The sequence below is a fragment of the Danio rerio genome, chromosome 20, assembly GCF_052040795.2.
Source record: "Danio rerio strain M-AB ecotype USA chromosome 20, GRCz13ab, whole genome shotgun sequence".
Lineage (NCBI taxonomy): Eukaryota > Metazoa > Chordata > Actinopteri > Cypriniformes > Danionidae > Danio > Danio rerio.
The window spans coordinates 48,405,353-48,426,724 of record NC_141040.1 but is presented as its reverse complement, the minus strand read 5'-3'; the positions used below and the strand labels follow the sequence as shown (position 1 = coordinate 48,426,724).

The 21,372-nt window shown below is 34.3% G+C and overlaps 1 protein-coding gene across 13 annotated transcripts in view; it reads left to right on the top strand.

Moving 5' to 3' along the window:
- runx2b (RUNX family transcription factor 2b) overlaps window positions 1-21,372 on the top strand; it is a 292,292-nt gene that overhangs the window by 44,773 nt on the left and 226,147 nt on the right. For all 13 annotated transcript variants that reach the window (XM_087296525.1, XM_087296522.1, XM_087296532.1 and 10 more), the window contains one exon: window positions 14,284-14,391. The gene's annotated coding sequence lies outside the window, so the exon portion shown is untranslated. The remainder of the gene's footprint in view (window positions 1-14,283; window positions 14,392-21,372) is intronic.

Here is a 21,372-nt window from a genome sequence, read left to right as displayed (position 1 = left end):
TCTTGACCATGTCTTCATGCCTTAATGCATTGAGTTGCTGCCATGTGATTGGCTGATGAGAAATGTGCATTAACGAGCAGTGTTAAAGTGGCCGGTGAGTTTATATTTGCCCCTTAACGTTTTCAGTAAACTGATTTTTGTTTGTAACCCAACATTAGGTCAAATATGTACAAACCTAACATTGGGTTAGATTTTCCAATTCAGTTTGACTTTTTTGCGGTTGGGTTTGTCCATATTTCAGGTTTGTTCATATATTATTTAAAGCATTTGTCTTTTACTCTTACTTTAATACAACATAATGCTTATTGCAGAATAAAATCATTATTAAAATCTATATATTATATATTATATAGTAATATATTATATTGTAAAATATATATTATATTATATTATATTGTTTTATATTATATTGTTTTATATTATATTGTTTTATATTATATTATATTATATTATATTATATTATATTATATTATATTATATTATATTATATATTTTAACTCTTGTAGTATCAGTTCATGAATGACCAGGGGTCTCATTTATAAACATGGTGCATAAAATAGGGGTGGAAACTTTCCCACCCAAATGTTATGATCTGTAAGAAACACTTGACAGAACAATGTGCAGATGTAATTTTACTCCATAATACATGTAAATGTTGACTCATTTAAACCTTTTTAAATCATCACAAAGAGTCGTAATCTTTAATAAATTAATAACAATGTATTCTGGCATATGTTTCATTTTGGTTTCTATGCAAAATTGTATAAATGACACCCTAGTTTGTGTAGTTTCAGAAAGAAATCTAAAAATTTAATTGAACGGCATTACATTTAAATTCTCTGATATGCTAAAAAAAATAAATAAATAGCCTGCATCTTGAATGGCCTGAGGGTAAGTAAATTAACATGTTTTCAATTGGGGTAATCTGTCCCTTCAGATAGCCTCTGAAACCTCCAACGTTTTCATTATTTGTTTTTGTTATGCCAGAGCTGTCTGTGTGTTTTAGGTGGCTTTCATATTATGCACGAGGTCGGGCAGGGCACAGCTGTTGGAGTCTTACAGTGTCAGTCCAATCAAACGCAGGATTTACAGGCTGACTAAATAGACAGGACACGCACTCATATGGTGGCACAGGGATAAAAAGATTGTGACAAACAAACTGATTACACAGACTGAGTTCATATAATAAATACAATTAATGTCTAGCTGCTAAACAACTGCTATGGTAACGAGAGTTGGTTTAGGTTAGCATGGCCCCTGGTGGAGGATATCACAACTACACTCTTTTCCCTTTTTGTCTAATGTATTACAGTATAATATTATTATATCTGCTTGTATGTATTATTTCAAAAGCATTCTCTAAAAATAAGTTGAATTTATTTAATGAAAATTTACTACAAACTGCAAATTAATTGTATACTATGATTTAAAATGTCGTATTTTATTATATAAAGAATTATAATGCAAATCTGAATTTTAAGCATATTTACTCCAGTGTTTATTATTCTAAAATCTTTCTATGTTTACTTGATGCTTAAGAAACATTGTATTATTGTATATTAATATTAACATGTTCAACTAAATTTGTTATGATATTTCATAATTTTACAGTATTTCTCATGTTTACAAAGCTCCTACTATTTGAGTTCTAATGACAATTAAATAAACTTAAATTCTATCTATTTTTTGACCAATTTGAACTAAAAGTATATTATTTAGTATATTTTATCAAAGCAAAGTTCATTTTAATGTATTTTTTTTATTCATACATATTTGCATTTCATTGTCTCATTGTTTTCATGTTTTAATTAGGAGGATACATGAAAAATGATTGGTCCTAATTGACTTTATTTGGTTAAAATCTCTGTTAAAATGCATAAGCTCACAGTCAAGATCTAACACAACAAGCTTTATATTTTATTCACAGATCTGTGCTGTAAAACAAATGCATTTTACAAGGTATTGTTTGCCAACGAGCTGTGGTAAACAGTAGTTGTTAGAGGAATTCTGTATCTGTTATCAAACTTGCGTGAATTTTACTGTGGTGTGTGTTCTGTCATTGTTCGATTACAGTATTTTGTCAAGCTCAGTGTTAAATCAACAGTTGTAAATAACACTTTAAGAAATGCTAGGTTACTCAAACCAAATTGGGTAAAATATGGACAAACCCAAACATTGGGTTAAATATGGTTCTATGCTCTTATTTAAAAAAAATTAACCCAGCAGTTGGTTAAGTCTGTATTACAACCAAAATTGGGTTGAAATAACCCAGCATTTTTAAGTACATGGTGAAAACAGAGTAGCATTAGGACTAGCAGTAATGTTCTCTAGTGTATGTCTTACCATGACTGCCTTTATGAAAAACTGGTATTTTACTTACTTCTACCAAACACTCTTAGGACAAATGGTTCTAAGCAGATGAGGATTCTTTGACTTGTTAACAGACACTTTCCTCCCATTTTGCTTTTGTTTGAAGGATTGGGCTCAACTTTTTATGTTTCATTTTTAATTAATACATTTTTTATGGACTGTATGACTTTACACATGACAAAATGATTTATCTGATTTACTACAATTTTTTTAAAGGTAAGGTATTTGGGCTGATTTTAAACAAAGATGAACATTACTAAATTTTATTTAAATTCAGCCCATTTAAATAGTTTTAATTTGCAACCATTTGCCTTTGAAATTGAATAAATCCAATGAATATTTTTTTTTCAGTGCACTTTACCCTGGCTTTGTAGTAGGTACAGTAGTGACTGTATGTCACTGAATGAGTATATGCATATCTATGTATTGAATTATGGCTACACAATACACTACCTGACAAACGTCTTGTCGCCTCTGAAAGTATTAGGAACAACAAATATTAACTTCTAGTTCATTATTATTTGGCATCAGAAGTGGCTTATATGAAAGGCAAAGGCCTCTAGATTACGCTTATTTTACCAAAATAAAATATAATTTTGCCTTGAATTTTAATGATTTAATTAGGACAGTAAGGTCTGACTTTGCTTAGAAAAATGTCTCGTCAATTAACAGAAATAAAGGACAGTATAGAATATAAAGTTATAGTGCAGTGGAAAAAGATTGAATATTATGTATGACTTGTGTATGAAAAAATAAGTTCAAGTAATTGACGAAAGATGTGTGTGATAATAGGGTGGGTAAATAATAAGCTTGTGCTTCATCCTGCTCTATTTTTGACCATGTTGAAATGTATTTTTGTTAAAGAATTTTTATGCATGATATTTCTGTTCAAAAATAAATAAATCAAATCAAATATTTTGTACGACCACCATGAGCTTAAATGACTGCAACCATACATTTCTGCAATGACTCAAATAACTTATTAATAAAGCATGATTTCTGCTAGATTCATTCTTCCAAAAAGAGATTAGCATGCTCGTAGGCTATTACATAATTGCAATCTCGACTTGTAATACTGTGCTCACGACATTTTTCATTGAAATAACGCCACAGGTAGTTGGTAGATCTGTGTAAAAAAAGGCCTGCTGCCACAGCTTGAAAAAATCCTAGAGGAAACACTGTAAAGTCATCTGTAATGGCGAAGAAAGCGTTCTTGCAGGACTCCCAGACTTCATCAAGTTTTTTTGGATTCATCTTCAAGGCCTCCTCCTTCATCTTACCCCAGATATTCTTAATAATGTTTATGCCTGGTGACTGGGCTGGCCAATTCTGGAGCACCTTGACCTTATTTGCTTTCAGGTACTTTGATGTGGAGGCTCAATTCAAAGGAGCGCTATCCTGCTGAAGAATTTGCCTTCTCCTGTGGGTTGTAATGTAATGGCACAAATGTCTTGACACCTCAAGCTGTTGATGTTGTCATCCACTCTGCAGATCTCTTGCACGCCCCCATACTGAATGTAACCCCAAACCATGATTTTTTTTCTTCACCAAACTTGACTGTTTCTTTGAGAATCTTGAGTCCGCGTGGGTTCCTACCTTTCTACCAAAATCTACCTTCTGCCACTTTTCCAAATGATCAACTAGAAGTCAAGTTATTATTTGTTGCTCTTATAACTGGGATCGACAAGACTTTTGTCAGGTAGTGTATATTGTTTTAGCGTCAATATTTAAGTGTGTGAATACACAGTAGTCACATCGTGGAGTCAGGATTATAGTTGACCAGGTGAGAACACAACAGTTTAAGCATAAATAAGTAAATGTTTATCAATTGGTTGTTATTAAAGGCCCGTGTAAACATTTCAAGCAAGTTTCAAGTTTAAAGCATTTTGGCAAAAGGAATTATTATGTTTGTAGTTTTAACAAAGATTAATTGTATTTAATTATTTACACAATGAAGAATAAATAGGTTTAATGTACATTTGATTACCGCTAGACTCCTTTATTTGTTTATTTGCTCTATCTCTGCTTGTATTTTGTTTTTATGCTCTCACCTACAACATTATCCCAATCATTCTAAAATTATTTATTTCATGAAAAATCATGATATAAATGGCTGAAAATTGAAATATCGCAATGAATGCTTTTTTTTTCCAATATCATGCAGCTTTTATTTTCTTAAGCAAGTGTCTTTCAAAGATTCCACCAAGAGGGAGCAGTGTTGCACAGCTACACAACGATTAGACTTTATATAACACGCACTCTCCATATAACTCTATATTCAAGCTGCCTCAAAGCCATGTATCACTAAGCAGTATGCTGTATGCATTTCAGACAGAGCAGAGAGACCTGAACTTTGGAGCATTGGGTCAATACACAATGACTCTGATCAAATCTGAATGAAAAAATAATTCAATAATTCTCAGTAATTTGAATGGCGTACTACATCATGCTTTGGCAGAGTGGTTTTAGCCTTAGTACTGTGTTTTGAAGTGTATGCCAAAGGTTACTACTCATTCATAGACTGAAATGGCAGCCTGCTTCACTTACCAGCTCCAGTGCAAAACTGTCCAGTCATGGAAAAGTGAAACCTTCAATCAGCATGTGCCTATGAGTTAATGAAGGGGGAACGGTCCTTTGTCAAAGTTTTTTAAGAGGAGGCTAAGATTATGCTAAGTCTGTGGCTGAAACCCTTGTTGGTTTTTCCTGGTGGAGTTTGGGTGGTCCGGCGAAAGTGCCGCTGGGGCTCAGTGTCTTGGCACAGGTAGCAAAGGGCTTGGATGACCGAAAACACAGTCTCCACGACTATGTAATACAACTTACCCCACTAATTGTGGGTGTTTCAGCAATTAAATTACAGACGATATGTTTTTTATAAGCTCTTGCCAGGGACAATCATGGTTAAACAGGAGGAAAGTTTTAAATCCCAGGCTGACGAGGTCTTATTTTTCAAGTATATTTAGTTTATTTAATGTATATATTTCCAGTCGTATCATGCTTCATGTCATGGACGATTTCAAATTGGATAAGGAATAATTTACCCCAAACTTCTGTCATCCATTCTTCAATCCTACTCTCTTTCCCCTCAGTGGAGGTTACTCATTTCAATACAATAAAAGCGTATGTATGAATGACTGTATGCATAACTTAACGCAATACTGTGTGAATACAGAAGTTTCATACACTTCTGAAGCATAAAAATACTTTAAAATGTTTGCAGATATTTAGGAAACATGCCAAGTGAACATTCTTGTTTATCTGAAAAACAATGCTGAAGTCAGATATTCTGAAAATGTGCATTATGTGCCGGAACGTCTGTCTTTGTTTTGGTTTCTTTAACCTGCACAATGCCAGTTCAGCTAATTATATGTCAAAGTACGCATCAGCGACCGAAATGAGAACTCTGCTGGACAGTAACAGCCTCCAAAATGAGAAGCAAATTCCTCATGAGGTGGTTATTAATTAGCAAATAATATAAATGATACGACGTAAACATTAGGTGCGCAGGTTACATTCTAACAAAGTGTCCTAACAACACACTACATGACAAGATTGTAGTGATAAGCAATTTGGCTGCTTGCACCAGACGAAACGCGACAGAAATGTAAATACAGCCATTCAGAAGCGCAGAATATTGCATGCACTGCACCCAAACAAATGGTAAGGTTCATAATCTACTTGATACTGTACATATTAAACCTCTTTAACATTAATAAATGTACATGCTGAATCACTGATATGTGTTGGCTTGCACTGAGTCAGAGTTCTGAAGTTCAATTTCAAATGGTTTATTTTATTTTCAAGATCTGAGGTAAACTATCTGCTGCTGCTTTCATTTGTATGGCAATAAATGTCATGCCAAATGGCATTCAAACTCGCATTATTAGCATCTAACACTGAATCAAGTGGATGAGGTGTACCTAAGGTGATCATTGTCATTTATCCAGTTGTTCACCTGTTAGAAACTGAAGCCATTTTTAAAATATACATTTCAGGTGTTGGGACAAAAACTCCTTTGAGTATGGAAAATATTCCTTCTATCGCATGCTGTTGCTTTCATTTAGAAAACTGTTCAAATCAGTCTTAAATCAGCCTTTAAGCTCGATAGTTAAGCATATTTCTGTTGTCAATCTGGCAACCTGCGCTTGCGTGAACTTATTAGTGAAAAAGCCGCATGAAAATGTGTTTTGATCCAGGTGTGCAATACCTAGTTCAACCACTGGGTGTCAAACTTACATACTGCACCTTTGAATGGCCCTATGAGTGTAAAAAAAGATCAAAATATGAGAAAAGTTGCAATGACAAACACTAAAATACACTCAAAAAATACATACAGTATTTATCAAATGTATGTAGTGTTGTTTTTAACCACTTTACATCACATTGATAGCTTAATTGAAAACTTTAAGCATTCCATTAATCTTTTTGTCTATAGTTTTTTTTTTTATTTAATAGACCATGGTTTCCGCTACATTCATTCTTCCATGATGGAGCTCAACACCAAAATTCATCCTGACCCGGCTACATTATAGCCTCTCATTCAAAACATTATCGTTGTTTTTTTTTTTTATAGCGGGTCATCACACCGAAATGTATTAAAAGGTCATTTTTACAGCGCAAACTTTTCTGTAATCATAGTAGTTTTGTGCGTTATTTGTTTAACCCTTTAAGGTTACGTACTGACTGACTGACTGACTGAGGTTCGTGATCGGTGAGGCCAGCAAACTCGATGTAGCTTTCAGTTAAGATGAACACAGTTTCTATGATTATAATTTATTTCTAAATAACGGTCTGTGGATCTGCATACATTGCTGGAGTTTATAGTCATTTCACTTTACTTCGAGATGCATTAATGCTGCTCTGTAGGTCTTTTGGAGACATTCATAAATTCTCCTAGCAAATCTTATAAATGTTGGTGACATACTTGTTACATAAACACACTAAATCACACTTCAGCAGTATTTATTTGAGAGCGCACAAGACAATCTGCACTTGAGCAGCATATATTTGAGGAAGAATGCAAGAAGTTTTGTGCACGAGCAGAGGAAATCGGTGCACAAGCAAAGAGATTCGCATGCTCGTATAACATACTGTAAATGCAATCTCGACTTGTAATACTGCGCTCATGACATTTGTCCATGTGTCATTGAAATAACGCCATGAGTAGTTGGTAGATTTTTGTAAAGGCCTGCCGCCTCAGCTGGAAAAAAATTCTTAAGGAAACACTGTAAACATTATGCAGATCCCATCCAATAACTGCATGCGCACACTTTTGTGATTCTTTTATCGTGCTTTTGTTGTGTGAATAAAGCATAAAATAAATAAACATCACAGCGTCTTTGAAGAAAAGGTCATGGTTTGGTACTCCTTTTATTACTGTAAGAATGTTATTAAATTACTAAAAGATACATTCATTATGTTTGCATGGACATCACTAATCAAGTTATTTGTTTTAAGCCGGGTAAGACAATAATATGATGGTGTTTACATAAGTTGCTTTTTGAATGTTCCTTCCATGATCCTGTTTTGCATCTAATACACAGAATGATTACCGTCATTGCGTTACCAGACTATTCACATTTCCTCTGGAGTTTCATGTAATTTCTGGTGTTTAATTTTTATTTTGTTGACTTTAGCTGCAATTTAACTTTCATTCAGAAACATTTCATTTATGCCGCCCGTGACAAACTGAGGTATTGGATGAGGGTACGAATTAAGGACTAATGGAAGAGTGTTGTTTTGTTGGGGTTTGATACTGCATGCCGAATGGGAGAAAAAAACCTTCGCATTTCGTGATGCAGGTGTCTGGTCCTTTAATGATGTGATAACTGCAGAGAATAATGTCAAACAGCCAAGTCCTACACGGCGGCAATAGTTTGAATGCAGTGTTTACATGTCAGTACTGCTCTTCAATAATGCGACTAAAATATAAATACTTGTCTTAATTCTATTTCTGTTTAATTTGAAAATAACTTTTGTTCGATTTAAATTAGTTTAAAAAAAACGCTGTTTACATGGTAGGTTTTAATCGGAGTATTGTCTTAATTGTATTAAAATCAGATCATTGATGTCCATGTAAATGTAAGCAGTTGCAATAATGTAAGCAGTTACAAAGATAGTTATTTTTATTCAACCATCAAGTTTTTTTGGAGCAGAATTGACACAAGCTTTTCCCAAACGATAGTAAGGCTATGATGTACAAGAGACATCAATGTGGAAAAAAATATTTCTGAGCATTTATTTAAATAGGAAAAAAAAAATGTCTGAATTTTCCATGGCTATGACTTATTTGAGACTTGCCTGTATATAGTTTAAATTCTGTCATTTTAAAATTTACCTTTATTGTGATCAGAGTATTTAAATGTAATGCCTTTCGATTTTAATTTTTTTAAGTTTTTCTTGTACAGATCTTTGCTGAACCATAACCTTGTATGATTTACAGCAAGAACCCATATGCATGTAGAATTTATAGTGTGTGTTTAACCAGCTACAGTACACATAATCTTTAATTTACCACCCAGGTTATGAAAATAATGTGTATTTTAGCTCCAGCCTGGACTAATAGGAAACCTTTGGCCCCAAAAATGTCAAATAGTAACCGAATCCTCGATGGCCGTTCATTAATGGTGGCGTTCCACAAACACAGGCCTCAGCTTGTTCAGTGTGTCCACATTGAACATGTACAGTATAAACAGCGTGCAGAATATTAGGAGTGTTGAATTCCAGTGGAATGAAACCACAAAAGAGTGCTTTACACAGTGCGAAAGATTAAAGTCCTCATTAAGACCACTTACCAGATGGTGTCTTGAAGAAATTTCTACGAAATTAGGACTAGTTGTCAGACTAAAATGAACTGTAATTGCATTTCCTGTTTGCCTTTAAATTCTGACACACTTGCAAACCAAATAATGATTTCCCTCTCTCTGCCTCACAAACGAACATCGAGTGTTGCAGAAAGCTTTAAAAAATATCTAAAACTAAACCCAATTTCTAAACTTTTTCAAGACATGCTGGCTTCAGGGGTCACTCAGTTTGCATCCCAAAACCAACACACAGAATGTAGTGGAGACTCCTTTTTGAGACATTTTGATTTCAATTGTGGCGATACCATGCTTGTGTATTTTATATTTAGTGCATATATTCCATACATCTATCTGTCTGTCCGTCAGGTCCATATATCCGTCACTCTGTTTATCCATCTTTTCATCCAATTATTCAATCTAAAATTCCATCCATCCCTCTGTCCATCATATCCATCCGTTCATCATGTTCATCCATTCGAATTATCCATCTATCCATCCTTCTATCATTCAATCCATTCATTCTTCTGTCATTCCATCTACTCATCTTATTCAATCCCATCCAACCTTCTATTATTCCATTCATTCATCTATCGTTCCATCCATTTATCCATTCATTCACCCTTCTATCATTCCATCCATCTAATCCAATTCCGTCCATCCGTCCATTTGTCTATTGTTCCATGCATCCATGTACCCATCCATTTGTCCATCTATTGTTCAATCCATCTATCCATCTGTCCATTGTTCCACCCATCTACCCATTCATTCGTCCGTCCATCCATCCATCTTCTCATCCGTCCGTCACTCCATCTATTCTTCCATCCATTATTCTGTCCATAATGTCCATCCATCTATCGATCATTTCATCCATCCATCCTTCTCTCATTCCATCCATCCATCATTCTATTATTTCATCCATCTAATCCAGGGGGGCCCAAACTCAGTCCTAGAGGGCCAGTGCCCTAGAGAATTTAGCTCCAATCCTAATCAAACACAACTGAAGTAGCTAATCAAGCGCTCACTCCACATAGTAACTTTCTGGCAGGTGTGTTGAAGCAAGTTGGAAGTAAACTCAGCAGGAGACCGGCCCTCCAGGACTGAGTTTGGACATCCCTGATCTAATCCGATCCCATCTATCCGTCCGTCCGTCTATTGTTCCATCAATCTATTCTTCCATCATTTCATCCATCTAGTCCAATTCCATCCCTCTGTCTGTCTATTGTTCCATTCATCCATCCATCTACCCATCCGTCTGTCACTTAGTCTATTGTTCCATCCATCATTGTCCATCATGTCCATCTATCAAAATAATCCATCCATTCATCCTTCTGTCCATCATGTCCATCCATCCAAATCATCCATCCTTCTATCATTCAATCCATCTAATCCAGTCTGTCCATCACTGTCCGTAACACAGTAAAATTATTGAAGGATGTATGGATGGGTGGGTGAAATGATAGAAGGATGAACTTAAAGTTCTGTGCAACTGCCACAAGGGGGTGTTGTCCAAATGTGGAAAGGTTGCTTTAGTCTGACAAGTGTAAATAAGAGAACCGCTGAAAGTGAGCAAAACACAATGGCCAAGAGCTGTGCAATAAACAAACTCCTCCAGAATGATCTGAGACTGACTGAGGAAATAATGACTTAAATTACTGCTGAAAGTTAATCCACAGGAATTTCAATCATAATTTGTCAGCCATGGCTTGTCATGTCTTTTTTTTTTTTTTTTTTCAAAACAAATATTCTGATCATATCTAAACTACGTCAGTCTCAGTGATGTATAAATATATTAAACATTGTGCTGTTAAATCATCTCAGGGAGCCATTACTCCTAAGCATCCGTCGCCCCCTTGATGGCAGCAATTATGGAGAATTATTTCCGCTTCGGCATCCTTTATTTTATAAGAGGGCCCCGCGAAAGAGATCAGCTTTGGCATGACGCTGAACGTTTCTGAGGTTTCAGAGCTCATAAAAAGTTGTCACTTTATTTCAAACAGCAACCGCAAGCTTGAACGGACTTTGTATCCTTCTGGAGAAGCCATCAAGAGCTTGAGGTCTGCTGGTTATCGATGGGGGGACGGAAGTGGTTGGAGGAAACTTTGATTCCTCTGTTGTCATTCCAAATCATTAGGACTTTGTTTGACCCACGAGCCAATGGATAATTAAGGGTTTCTTTCTTTCGCTCGACTGCTATAGCGAACGCGCCTGTCTGGCGTCACATGTCATTCTTCTGAGGAAGGCAAGATTATTTATGAGTCCAATGGTGCATACCTGACTAAACTGTGATGGTTGCGATGTAGCCAAGGCATAATCGCAAGGCCTGGAATTACATACTGCGCTGTGATATGCATGAATGGCTAATTCTTTTAAGGACGGTTTACTGAGGAGGTCACGTATCTGAGAATAGTTCCCGAAATTAATTTTATTGCCGTTGGCCTTCATGATATTTTCATATGTAAAAATGTTCTGATTCACTAACAAATTCTGCAAATATGGTAGTCGGCATTGTAGTTTATTGCTCTTGCAGGGATGTTTTGGCACATTTGGATCCATTGATCTGATTAGCCCTTTTTTGGATCAAAACAGCAGTTCGGGCAGCTGAACAGTGTCGGAGCTGCCAACGCAGTGGCGCTACATTGTGAAAAGCTAAACAAAACATATGCCCAAGTGAAAACATCTGGTCTCCGTACTGTAGAGCGTTCAAACAGAGTTGAGTTTTTTCACCGTTGGTTGAAATGAGCAGAACTATTATGCCTCTCATTCACAGGTTTAGACTGGGCTTGTCGTGAAATCAAACCAAAACATAATAATGTGTAAACACACACGGCACGGGACATTTGAGCTCTCCCGCCTCGGCTAAGACATCCAAGGCACTGAGGTTTCTTCTGACGAGAGCCGGTCCCAAGTGAAAATGACAATGGAGGGCCTCAGAAAGGAGTCCAAGCATAAAATGTGTTTGTTAAATGTCTGGGTTTTCCTTCCGAACAGTGACTTTCAGTTACGGTCACTGCCAACCTCCTACATACACATACATACACTGCAAAAACTGATTTTCTTGCTTAGTTTTTGTCATCTTAGTCCAAATATTTAAAAAAATCTTAAATAAAGAGGCATTTTCTTTACTATTAAAAATATGTTGATGTTTTTTGGAAACAATGCCAATGAGGTAACAGAATATTTTTTACCACTTTTATGGAATTGGATTAGATGGATGGAATGATAGATGGGTGGATGGATGGATAAATGGATGGAATGATAGATGAATGAATGGAATGATAGAAGGATGGATTGAATTGAATAAGATGGATAGATGGAATGACAGAAGAATGAATGGATTGAATGATAGAGTTTATTTTGCTCACCCCACTTTCAGTTTATTTCACTTGTTATATAAGAAAAACTTGCTTCATTTTCTCATTATTTCTAAAAACAAGACAATATTTTTTACTTAGTCTCAGCCATGTCACACACCCAGGACTGGCTAATCACTGAAGCTAAGCAGGGCTGAGTCTAGTCGGTACCTGGATGAGAGACCACATGGGAAAACTAGGGTGCTGTTGGAAGTGGTGTTGGTGAAGCCAGCAGGGGGCGCTCAGCCTGTGGTCTGTGTGAGTCCTAGTGCCCCAGTATAGTGAAAGAGACCATATACTGTCAGTGAGCGTCGTCTTTTGGATGAGACGTTAAACCGCGGTCCTGACTCTCTTAAAGGGAAGGTCCTTACCCATCATGGCCTCCCAATCATCCCCATCCATTATATTAGCTGTCTCTCCACTCGACTTATAGCCATACCTGTCAACATTGTGATGTGAAAATAAGGGATATGCCCCCTCTCCTCCTAAAAATGAAAAAATTATTTGTTAAGTGACAAGACTTTTGTATAGATTTTGTTCAGACTGAACTGTCCTAATTAAATCATTAAAATTAAGGCATGATCATATTTTTTTTTGTTAAAATAAGTGTAATCTAGAGGCCTTTGCCTTTCATATAAGCCACTTCTGATACTAAATGATCAACTAGAAGTCAACTCATTATTTCTTGTTTCTAAAACTTGATTTGGCGAGAAGACTTTTGTCAGGTAGTGTAGACAAGCTTTTGATTACTAAAGTTTAATTTAACCATTAAAGCAAAGTTTGGAGAATTTTAAGAGGGGAAAAAAGTGAAATTTGGAAAAAGATTAAATGTAAAAGTGATTTAACTATTAATGCAAAGTCTGGCAATGTTTGATAAAAAAATTAATAATAATAATAATAATAATAATAATAAAACTATGGTCTGTGTAGATTAGTAAAACTGTATTAAATGTATTTAGTGACAGTAAAGACATCTTTTTTTAGAAATTGTACCTTTGAAATGGTAATTGCTGTAGTCTTTGGAATTACTTGTGAATGGTTTAGCTATTTTTGACCAAAAATATTATTTTTTTTCGTAAATTGGTTTCCACAAAGTATTTAATCCATTTAAATAATGTTAAAAATAGCATCCACTTACTGAAAAAAATAAAATAAAATTAGCAGAAGTGATCTCTTCCTAAAAGATTATATGATGGAAGGCTCCACGGTTTTCAGATGGAATTAAGATAAAACCTGCAATATAAAACACAATATTATGACAGCTTTTCCCAGCATTTGATCCTGTGGTTTGTCCTGCCAATGCAATATTTTCAGGCACATTGTGGCCTCTAATTGCTGCATCAATGGCATGAAATACCGCACTGTATGTGATATACCTACAAGACTCCCCTGAAACTTTATGCATGAAATCGAAGCAAGTTTTGTTCTTGCAGGAATGAGGTTGATTTAGAGGCAGGACCCCGTCAGTCACATCTCACAGTCTCTTTCATTTCCAACAGCCCCTTTTGTTTTACTGTTGATGTACAGGCTCTAAACTTTTCAGCTTGACATAAGGAATGTGTGCATTTCATCATGTTTTTGACAGCGCAAAAGAGGACGGTTTGTTCTTGTGCGCAGCAAAGACTGCCGGTCCGTGTTTGGCTTGGACGCCAATGAATAACATTGTATGCGGAGAGGAAATTAAAAATGCAGGGTTGTAATTTACAAGAGAGTGGAACTGATTTAACGCACCCAATCCTCTCTTTTTCATTTTTTTCCTGTAGCTGCTGTTCTTCCAAGGCAACCAAATCATCCGCAGCTGAGAGATGGTAGTGTCGCCAATAACAAGGCTGCCAGATCCTCTCGTCTTCTGAGGTGTGATGGTGTGAAAGGTAAATCAGTTATGAAATCCAAATGCAGAACTTTTCTCTGCTTTCTCTTATATCGTTCTGCCACATTTTATGTATTTGTGAGGAATGTTTAAGATCTGAAGTCAAGCAGTTAAGGCAAAACACATTTCTACACATTTATCCAGTTTGTTTTTTTGTAATTATTTGTGAACTTACTTCAAAAAAGTAATTTTTTTTTATAAATATAAAATTTAAGGTTAATACATCACATGAAAGCTGAATCCATTTGTTACATTGTAAACTCCACTGTTGTCATTAATAAATAAATTAAGTTAATTTAACTTGACATTATTTAAAATACCAAGTTTTGGCATCAACTTAAACAGGTCTGTTTAACTTACTCATTAGACAGCAAAACAATTTAAAATTCATATTTTAAGTTCTCTAAACGTAACATTTTAATTTGTTTAAACGATTCACCATGTCTCCGTTTAATATGATTTGTCATGCTTGAAATTCTGCTTTAAGAATGTGCTGATTGGTCATTATATGATATACTGTATGACACAAGGCGGTCGTTTTTGTTTTTTTGTTTGTGATGCTGAATTTTGCTGAAGCAGCGGCAGGATAGAGGCACTACCTGAACCAATCTGACAAAGTTAAATTAGAAAGTAGATATTTGAACGCTTGTATATATTTCTCTTCATTTACAGTTAGTCAGAATTATTAGCCCCCCCTGAATTATTTGCCCCCTGTTTATTTTTTCCCCTCTTTTCTGTTTAACGGAGAGAAGATTTTTTTTCAACATATTTGTAAACATAATAGTTTTAATAACTCATTTTTAATAACTGATTTATTTTTGCCATTATGACAGTAATATTTTGACTAGATATTTCTCAAGACACTTCTATACAGCTTAATTCTATACAGATCTATATTACATATAGATCAGTGTAATGAAGTCTTTTATTTATAAGTGCCTTTAACGTCAGTCATGGACACTTTACAGCAGGGGTTCCCAAACGTTTTAGCCCCCAAAATAACAATGCCAGTGACTCATGACTCACCACAGTCACCACAGACACAATGTTAAAATGTTTAATTTTGGAGACTACCATGGAAACATAATTTAATAGATTAAATTTAAAATTAAGAAGAAAAAAAATATAAATGAAAGTGATATATAAATAGTCATATAGATGAAGATTTAATAAACTTGATAAACTAAACAGATAAAATAGATGTGCAATAATGGGTAAGTGTTTGATATAATCTTAACAATAAATTCATTAGTAGCATAAATGTCCACTGGTTACATTTAAGACAAAGTGAACGAATTAAATGAATACGCATCCTTGTATGTTTCTGTTAGTTCTCTGAATTAGATTAATGGGAGTTCCCAGATTGGTGGGCGAGAGGGGCTTTTTTCAATATCTACATCAAGTTTGACGTAGTGGTTCATTCTCATCCAGGATCAGTAAACATGCAACGGACTAAGTCATGAGGAGCTGATTAAACTAGGTCAAGATGCGCTTTTTGTGTTATCCTGGCTTTCTTGATTCAACTTTTGTGCAATACTCCTGGTACCATAAAATGAATCTGCTGCAACTGACGCCATTGCTGTGCCATTAATCTAATGTAAACACCTCGGGGGTCACAATCCAATAGAAAAAATTGAAAGGCTGATTTTATTTGCTTAATTAAGTGTTTATTTCTATTTGCATATTACAATTATTTGCTTTGTTTTTTAATGTACTTACTAACTACTATTTAAATTAGCTTGTAGGTTATGCATAAACTATGGTAATTCTAATAGTAACTAAATGTATTTGATTTTTGGAAATCACCAAATAGGACCACCAACCCCCTTCAAACACTCCCATTGTCCCGCAATTCCTACTTTAGGAGGAACTGTTTTACAATATATAGCAAATCTTAAAACACAAACATTTTTAAAAAGCATATTAAACCAGCAGATTATAAAATTTTTTTTCCCACTATCCGGCCACTTTATTAGGTACACCCATCCAACTGCTCGTTAATCAGCCAATCACATGGCAGTGCATTTAGGCATGTAGACATGGTCAAGACTATCTACTGTAGTTCAAACCAATCATCAATATGAGGAAGAAAGGTGATTTAGGTGACTTTGAATGTGGCATGGTTGTTTGTGTCAGATTGGCTGGTCTAGGCATTTCAGAAACTGCTGATCTACTGGGATTTGCACGCACAACCATCTCTAGGGTTTACAGAGAATGGTCCAAAAGAAAGAAAATATCCAGTAAGCGGCGGTTCTGTTCACTGTACTCACATGGCCTCCACAGTCACCAGATCTCATTCCACTAGAGCATATTTGGGATGTGGTGGGAGGGGAGATGAGCATCATGGATGTGAAACTGACAAATCTGCAGCAGCTACTGTGCGTGATGCTATCATGTTAATATGGACCAAAATCTCTGAGGAATATTTCCAGTACCTCATTGAATCTATGCCACAAAGGATTAAGGTAGTTTTGAAGGCAAAAGTGGATAACCCAGTACTAGTAAGGTGTACCTAATAAAGTGGCCGGTCAGTAGGCAAAAGTGGATAACCCAGTACTAGTAAGGTGTACCCAATAAAGTGGCCGGTCAGTATAAACAAGAATGTTTTTTATCTGGTATTTAAAATTAGTAATTGTGTCCAGCAGGTTAATATGCAAAGGTTAGGAAGAAGGCAAGATTATATGTTGACCAGTATGTATTTATTAAACTCTTCTGTGAGTTATTTCAGTCATGACTTGGCTTACAGAATTTCAACAAAACACAGATCACCAAGAGATGGCGACATTGCACAGACATACATGCGCACAGCCGTCTTACTCAATATTTCCTCTTCTAAATGTCCTGTCTGCACTCTTCCTGCTGTTTCAATAGCACTGCGGATGAATTATGTGACAAGGAAGGATGTCTGCGCGTTTGCATGGTACACGGACACGCACCGCTGATTTACGGATATGTTTGAAACTCCTCGATAAATATTTGATGCAGTGGCAAAGGTCAGTGGGAGCTGAAGAGGAGGTGCAGCAGACAGGTCCGAGACCACAGGGAGGAAAACCCATGCGATTGTGTCGGAAAAACAGAGGGAAAAAATGTCAGTTTAGGAGCTGCACACAGTTTTCAAGGCAGGCTAAAGGAGATGGATGAAGTGGTAGCTGAGCTGTTTGCATAGGACAAACACAAGACGGGGGTCTGCTTCTAATGATCCCAGGGAAGACGCTGGGCCTACGGGGTCGCGCCAGAGGAATTTTCCTAAAAACACAGACTTCATCCCAGCCCAAGATAGACAGGAAAAGAGCGAACAGAGGAGTGAGGACCCTCCAGAGAGCAGTCAAGTTTTTTTCCAGGAGGGTTTGGCGTGTTCTTGTGGCGCCGGCATGGGTGTTAGCTGACGAGAGGCCGTCATTCCCAGTTGATGTTGCGAACCCGCGTGTTGTTCTACTGAGCCCAAGTTGTGCTGAGTCGTGGAGAGAGAGCGGAGATACAGTTTGCAAAACTGAACCCCAAGAAAATTGAAAAGCTACACTAAAAAATGCTGAGTTCCACACAATCGATTAAAGTTAACGGATTAGTTTTTACAAATTTAAGTGGATTAAACATAAAGGAATTAAGTTGTCCCAAACAAAACCTCAAGAATAGCATTTCAGCTAATTTAAAACGAGTAGTTTGAATCAACATCATTTTTTTGTGTAGTTAAAAGATGACACATTCAGTTGTGCAGATGTTGAGAGGGGGTGGAGGGGATAATATTTTCTGTCTTAGCTCATCATGACGTTGTCATAAATGTAAGCACAAATAAGTCCCACACAAAATGACTAATCAGCTTTCATACATAAGTGACTATTTTCAATGATATATTTATTTTGTATATATAATAAATGCATTACTAGTCATCCTGTGAACTGTTTGTTCATTATAAAATTTTCTGTAACACTTTACAAAAAGATTGTATTAGTCAATGTTAGTTAATACAATTACTTACATGAACAATACAATGTTTACAGTATTTTTGTTAGTTAACGTTTGTTAATGAAAATATATTGTTAGTTAATGTAAACTCACAGTGCATTACTGTTAACTAGCATGAATTTGGGTGTTAATGCATTAGTAAAAGTTAAACTATTATTATGCCAAGCCATTTTGAACTTTTAAATTAATCAAAAGCCCATACTAGTATCTATTTTCATGTTAATTTTTTAGATACTAGTATCTTTTCCATAAGGTACTAGTACTTATTAATTAAAATAGTGCCTATTATTAAGATACTAGTGGTTTTTAAAATATACTAGTGCTTACTCGTTAGACATTAATTCATTTTATTAGATACTAGCGCTCAATCATTAGATACTAGTACCTATTAAATAGATACAAGTACTTATGTATTAGATAGTAGTATTTAATTATTAAATACTAGTATCTATTTTATAGGTATTAGTACTTATTGATCAGGTACTAGTACTTATTAAACACATACTAGTTCTTATTTATTAGATACTAGTACTTATTTTAATACTGACCAGTAACTATTCTGTTGTTTCTAGTAACAAAAACAATTACATTGATTTCTATGGCATCTGTCATTGAGATATCCATTCTTCAGTTTTGACTAGTATGTATTCCATCTAATCTACATTTTATGTACTGGTAGTTAATAATTAGATACTAGTACCTAATTAACAGATACTAGTACTTATGTATTAGATAATAGTGCTTATTCATAAGGTACTAGCACTTATTCATTAGATACACTCTTAGAAATAAAGGTACAAATGCTGTCACTGGGTGGTACCTTTTCAAAAGATTCACATTTGTACTTGAAGGGTCCATATTGGTACCTCAAAAGTATATATTAGTGTTTAAAAATTTTAAGAGGAACACCTTTGTATTTTTAGGTACTAATATGTATCTTTGAGGTATCAATATATTCCTACTAGGTACAAATTTGTTTCTTTTGAAAAGGTACCATCTTAGTGACAGCATTTATACCTTTATTTTTTGAGTCTAGGTACTATTATTTATTTATTTAATGCTAGTTTATATTTAATAGATATAGTGCTTAATAATTTGATAAGAGTGCTTATTAAATAGATACTAGTACTTATGAAAAAGATACTACAACCTATTTAAAAGATACTAGTACACATTTATTAAATACTAGTACGTGTTTGAAATGTTACTAGTAACATTTTTTTATTTTACTAGTAAAATGTTATATTGAACCTGAAGTTGTAACATAAGACCAGTAAAAAAGCAGGACTGACTAATAAAATAAGAATTGTTACTAGTAATAGTTATAAAAGATACTCGTGTCTAATAAATAGTAATGAATAACTTCTAGTATCTATTTAATAGTTACTAGTATCTAATGAATTGGTACAAGTAAAAAAAATAAATAAATAACTTTTATTCATCCAATTAATAAAAACATGGTATTTATTCATTTAAATTTGTCACTTGACCTTATGAAAAATAAATAATTTGCCTTAATATTTTCTATCTCTTTGAGAATAATTTTATTTTTAATTTTAAAGTCAATTAATTTAAATTCTTATTTTGTTCTAAACAAGAAGATATAGGTTTAATGAAAACAACAACTCCCATATAATGTTCATTCATTCAATTAAAAAAAAAAATAGGGTAATGGTTTCACATCTAAATTTGATCACTTGAGCAATAATTTTGATAATTTAAAATAATTTGATTATTTTCACAATTGAATATAAATCATTTACCTTAAACTTAAAATGGACTGAAAATAAAACCTTCAAGCAGAACTTCATTAATTTTAATTAATAATTTTAAGTCCATGAAAGGGCAAATCATATTGCGCTTCTGTTTAATAGTATGCACTGGCCTTTGTGAATAACCTTAAAATTTAACATTGATCAAAACAAATATTTCTTAGTTGAGCTCTTATTCAAAAACATTTATATTAAGCTATATTTTGAACTTAAAATGTATTACTTGAAAAATAAAACAATTAATACTAAACTGAAATCAAAGATACATTTTTAATTGAATTGAAGGTTTTTTTTTTCAGTGTGATCATAATTAGATCATGTTAGTAAATACATCAACTAATGAAACCTTACTGTAAAACGTGACCAATATCCAAAATTTTCTATAGACGTTTAAAGGGAATTTTATAATAATATAATATAATATAAAATATTATATATTTTTCCTATTATATCTATTATTTTGGCTGGAATTAAACGCATATTTTGATTTAATTTATTTATTTGTTGGTGTCAATATTATTCGCTCCTTAAGAGATATTATTTTCTGGATTGAGAACAAACCTCACTAACTAATATTTACTTATTATAAGATTCTGCTTTGGCTGCATAATCATGCAAACACTTGTTTGTAGAGCAAGTAGTTTTTGACAGTTTTTTTTTTTTTGTAAGTTTTTAAAAAAAATATCACAAAACAAGCGCACTTCCGCATTGAAGATTAAGGTCAATAGACCCTGATTAACCTTCAGTAATTTGACTAGTTAACTGAATTTACATTGTAAAAAAATGTTGCCTGCCTGTAATATTTAAGTTGAATCAAATTACCTTTTCTAGTCATCTGAACTTTGTTAAAATTAAAAAAAAAAACATTAAGTTAAACTTTGTACATCTTAAATATAGATGAAACCAGACTAATTTATCAAAATAAGCTAAAGCAACATAGTGAAAAAATAGTGGTCTTGACTTTGTCATTGTTTTTTACAGAATTTAAATTGCACTTAAGGCTGAATACTAGAATCTTGCAAAATAACTACAATAATTTATATTGTCATCCAAGCAAAGACAAAATAATTTAGTTATTAAAATTAGTTATTAAAACCCATGTCTTAATGTCTAATAAAACAAGAGAAATTTGTGAATAAGTAAGATTTGCTGAAATGTAGCTTATTGTGCAATTAGATTGACTTTTAACAGATTGACAGCACTAATAAAAGGCATAACTTCTAACATTCATCTCCACTTATATGCTT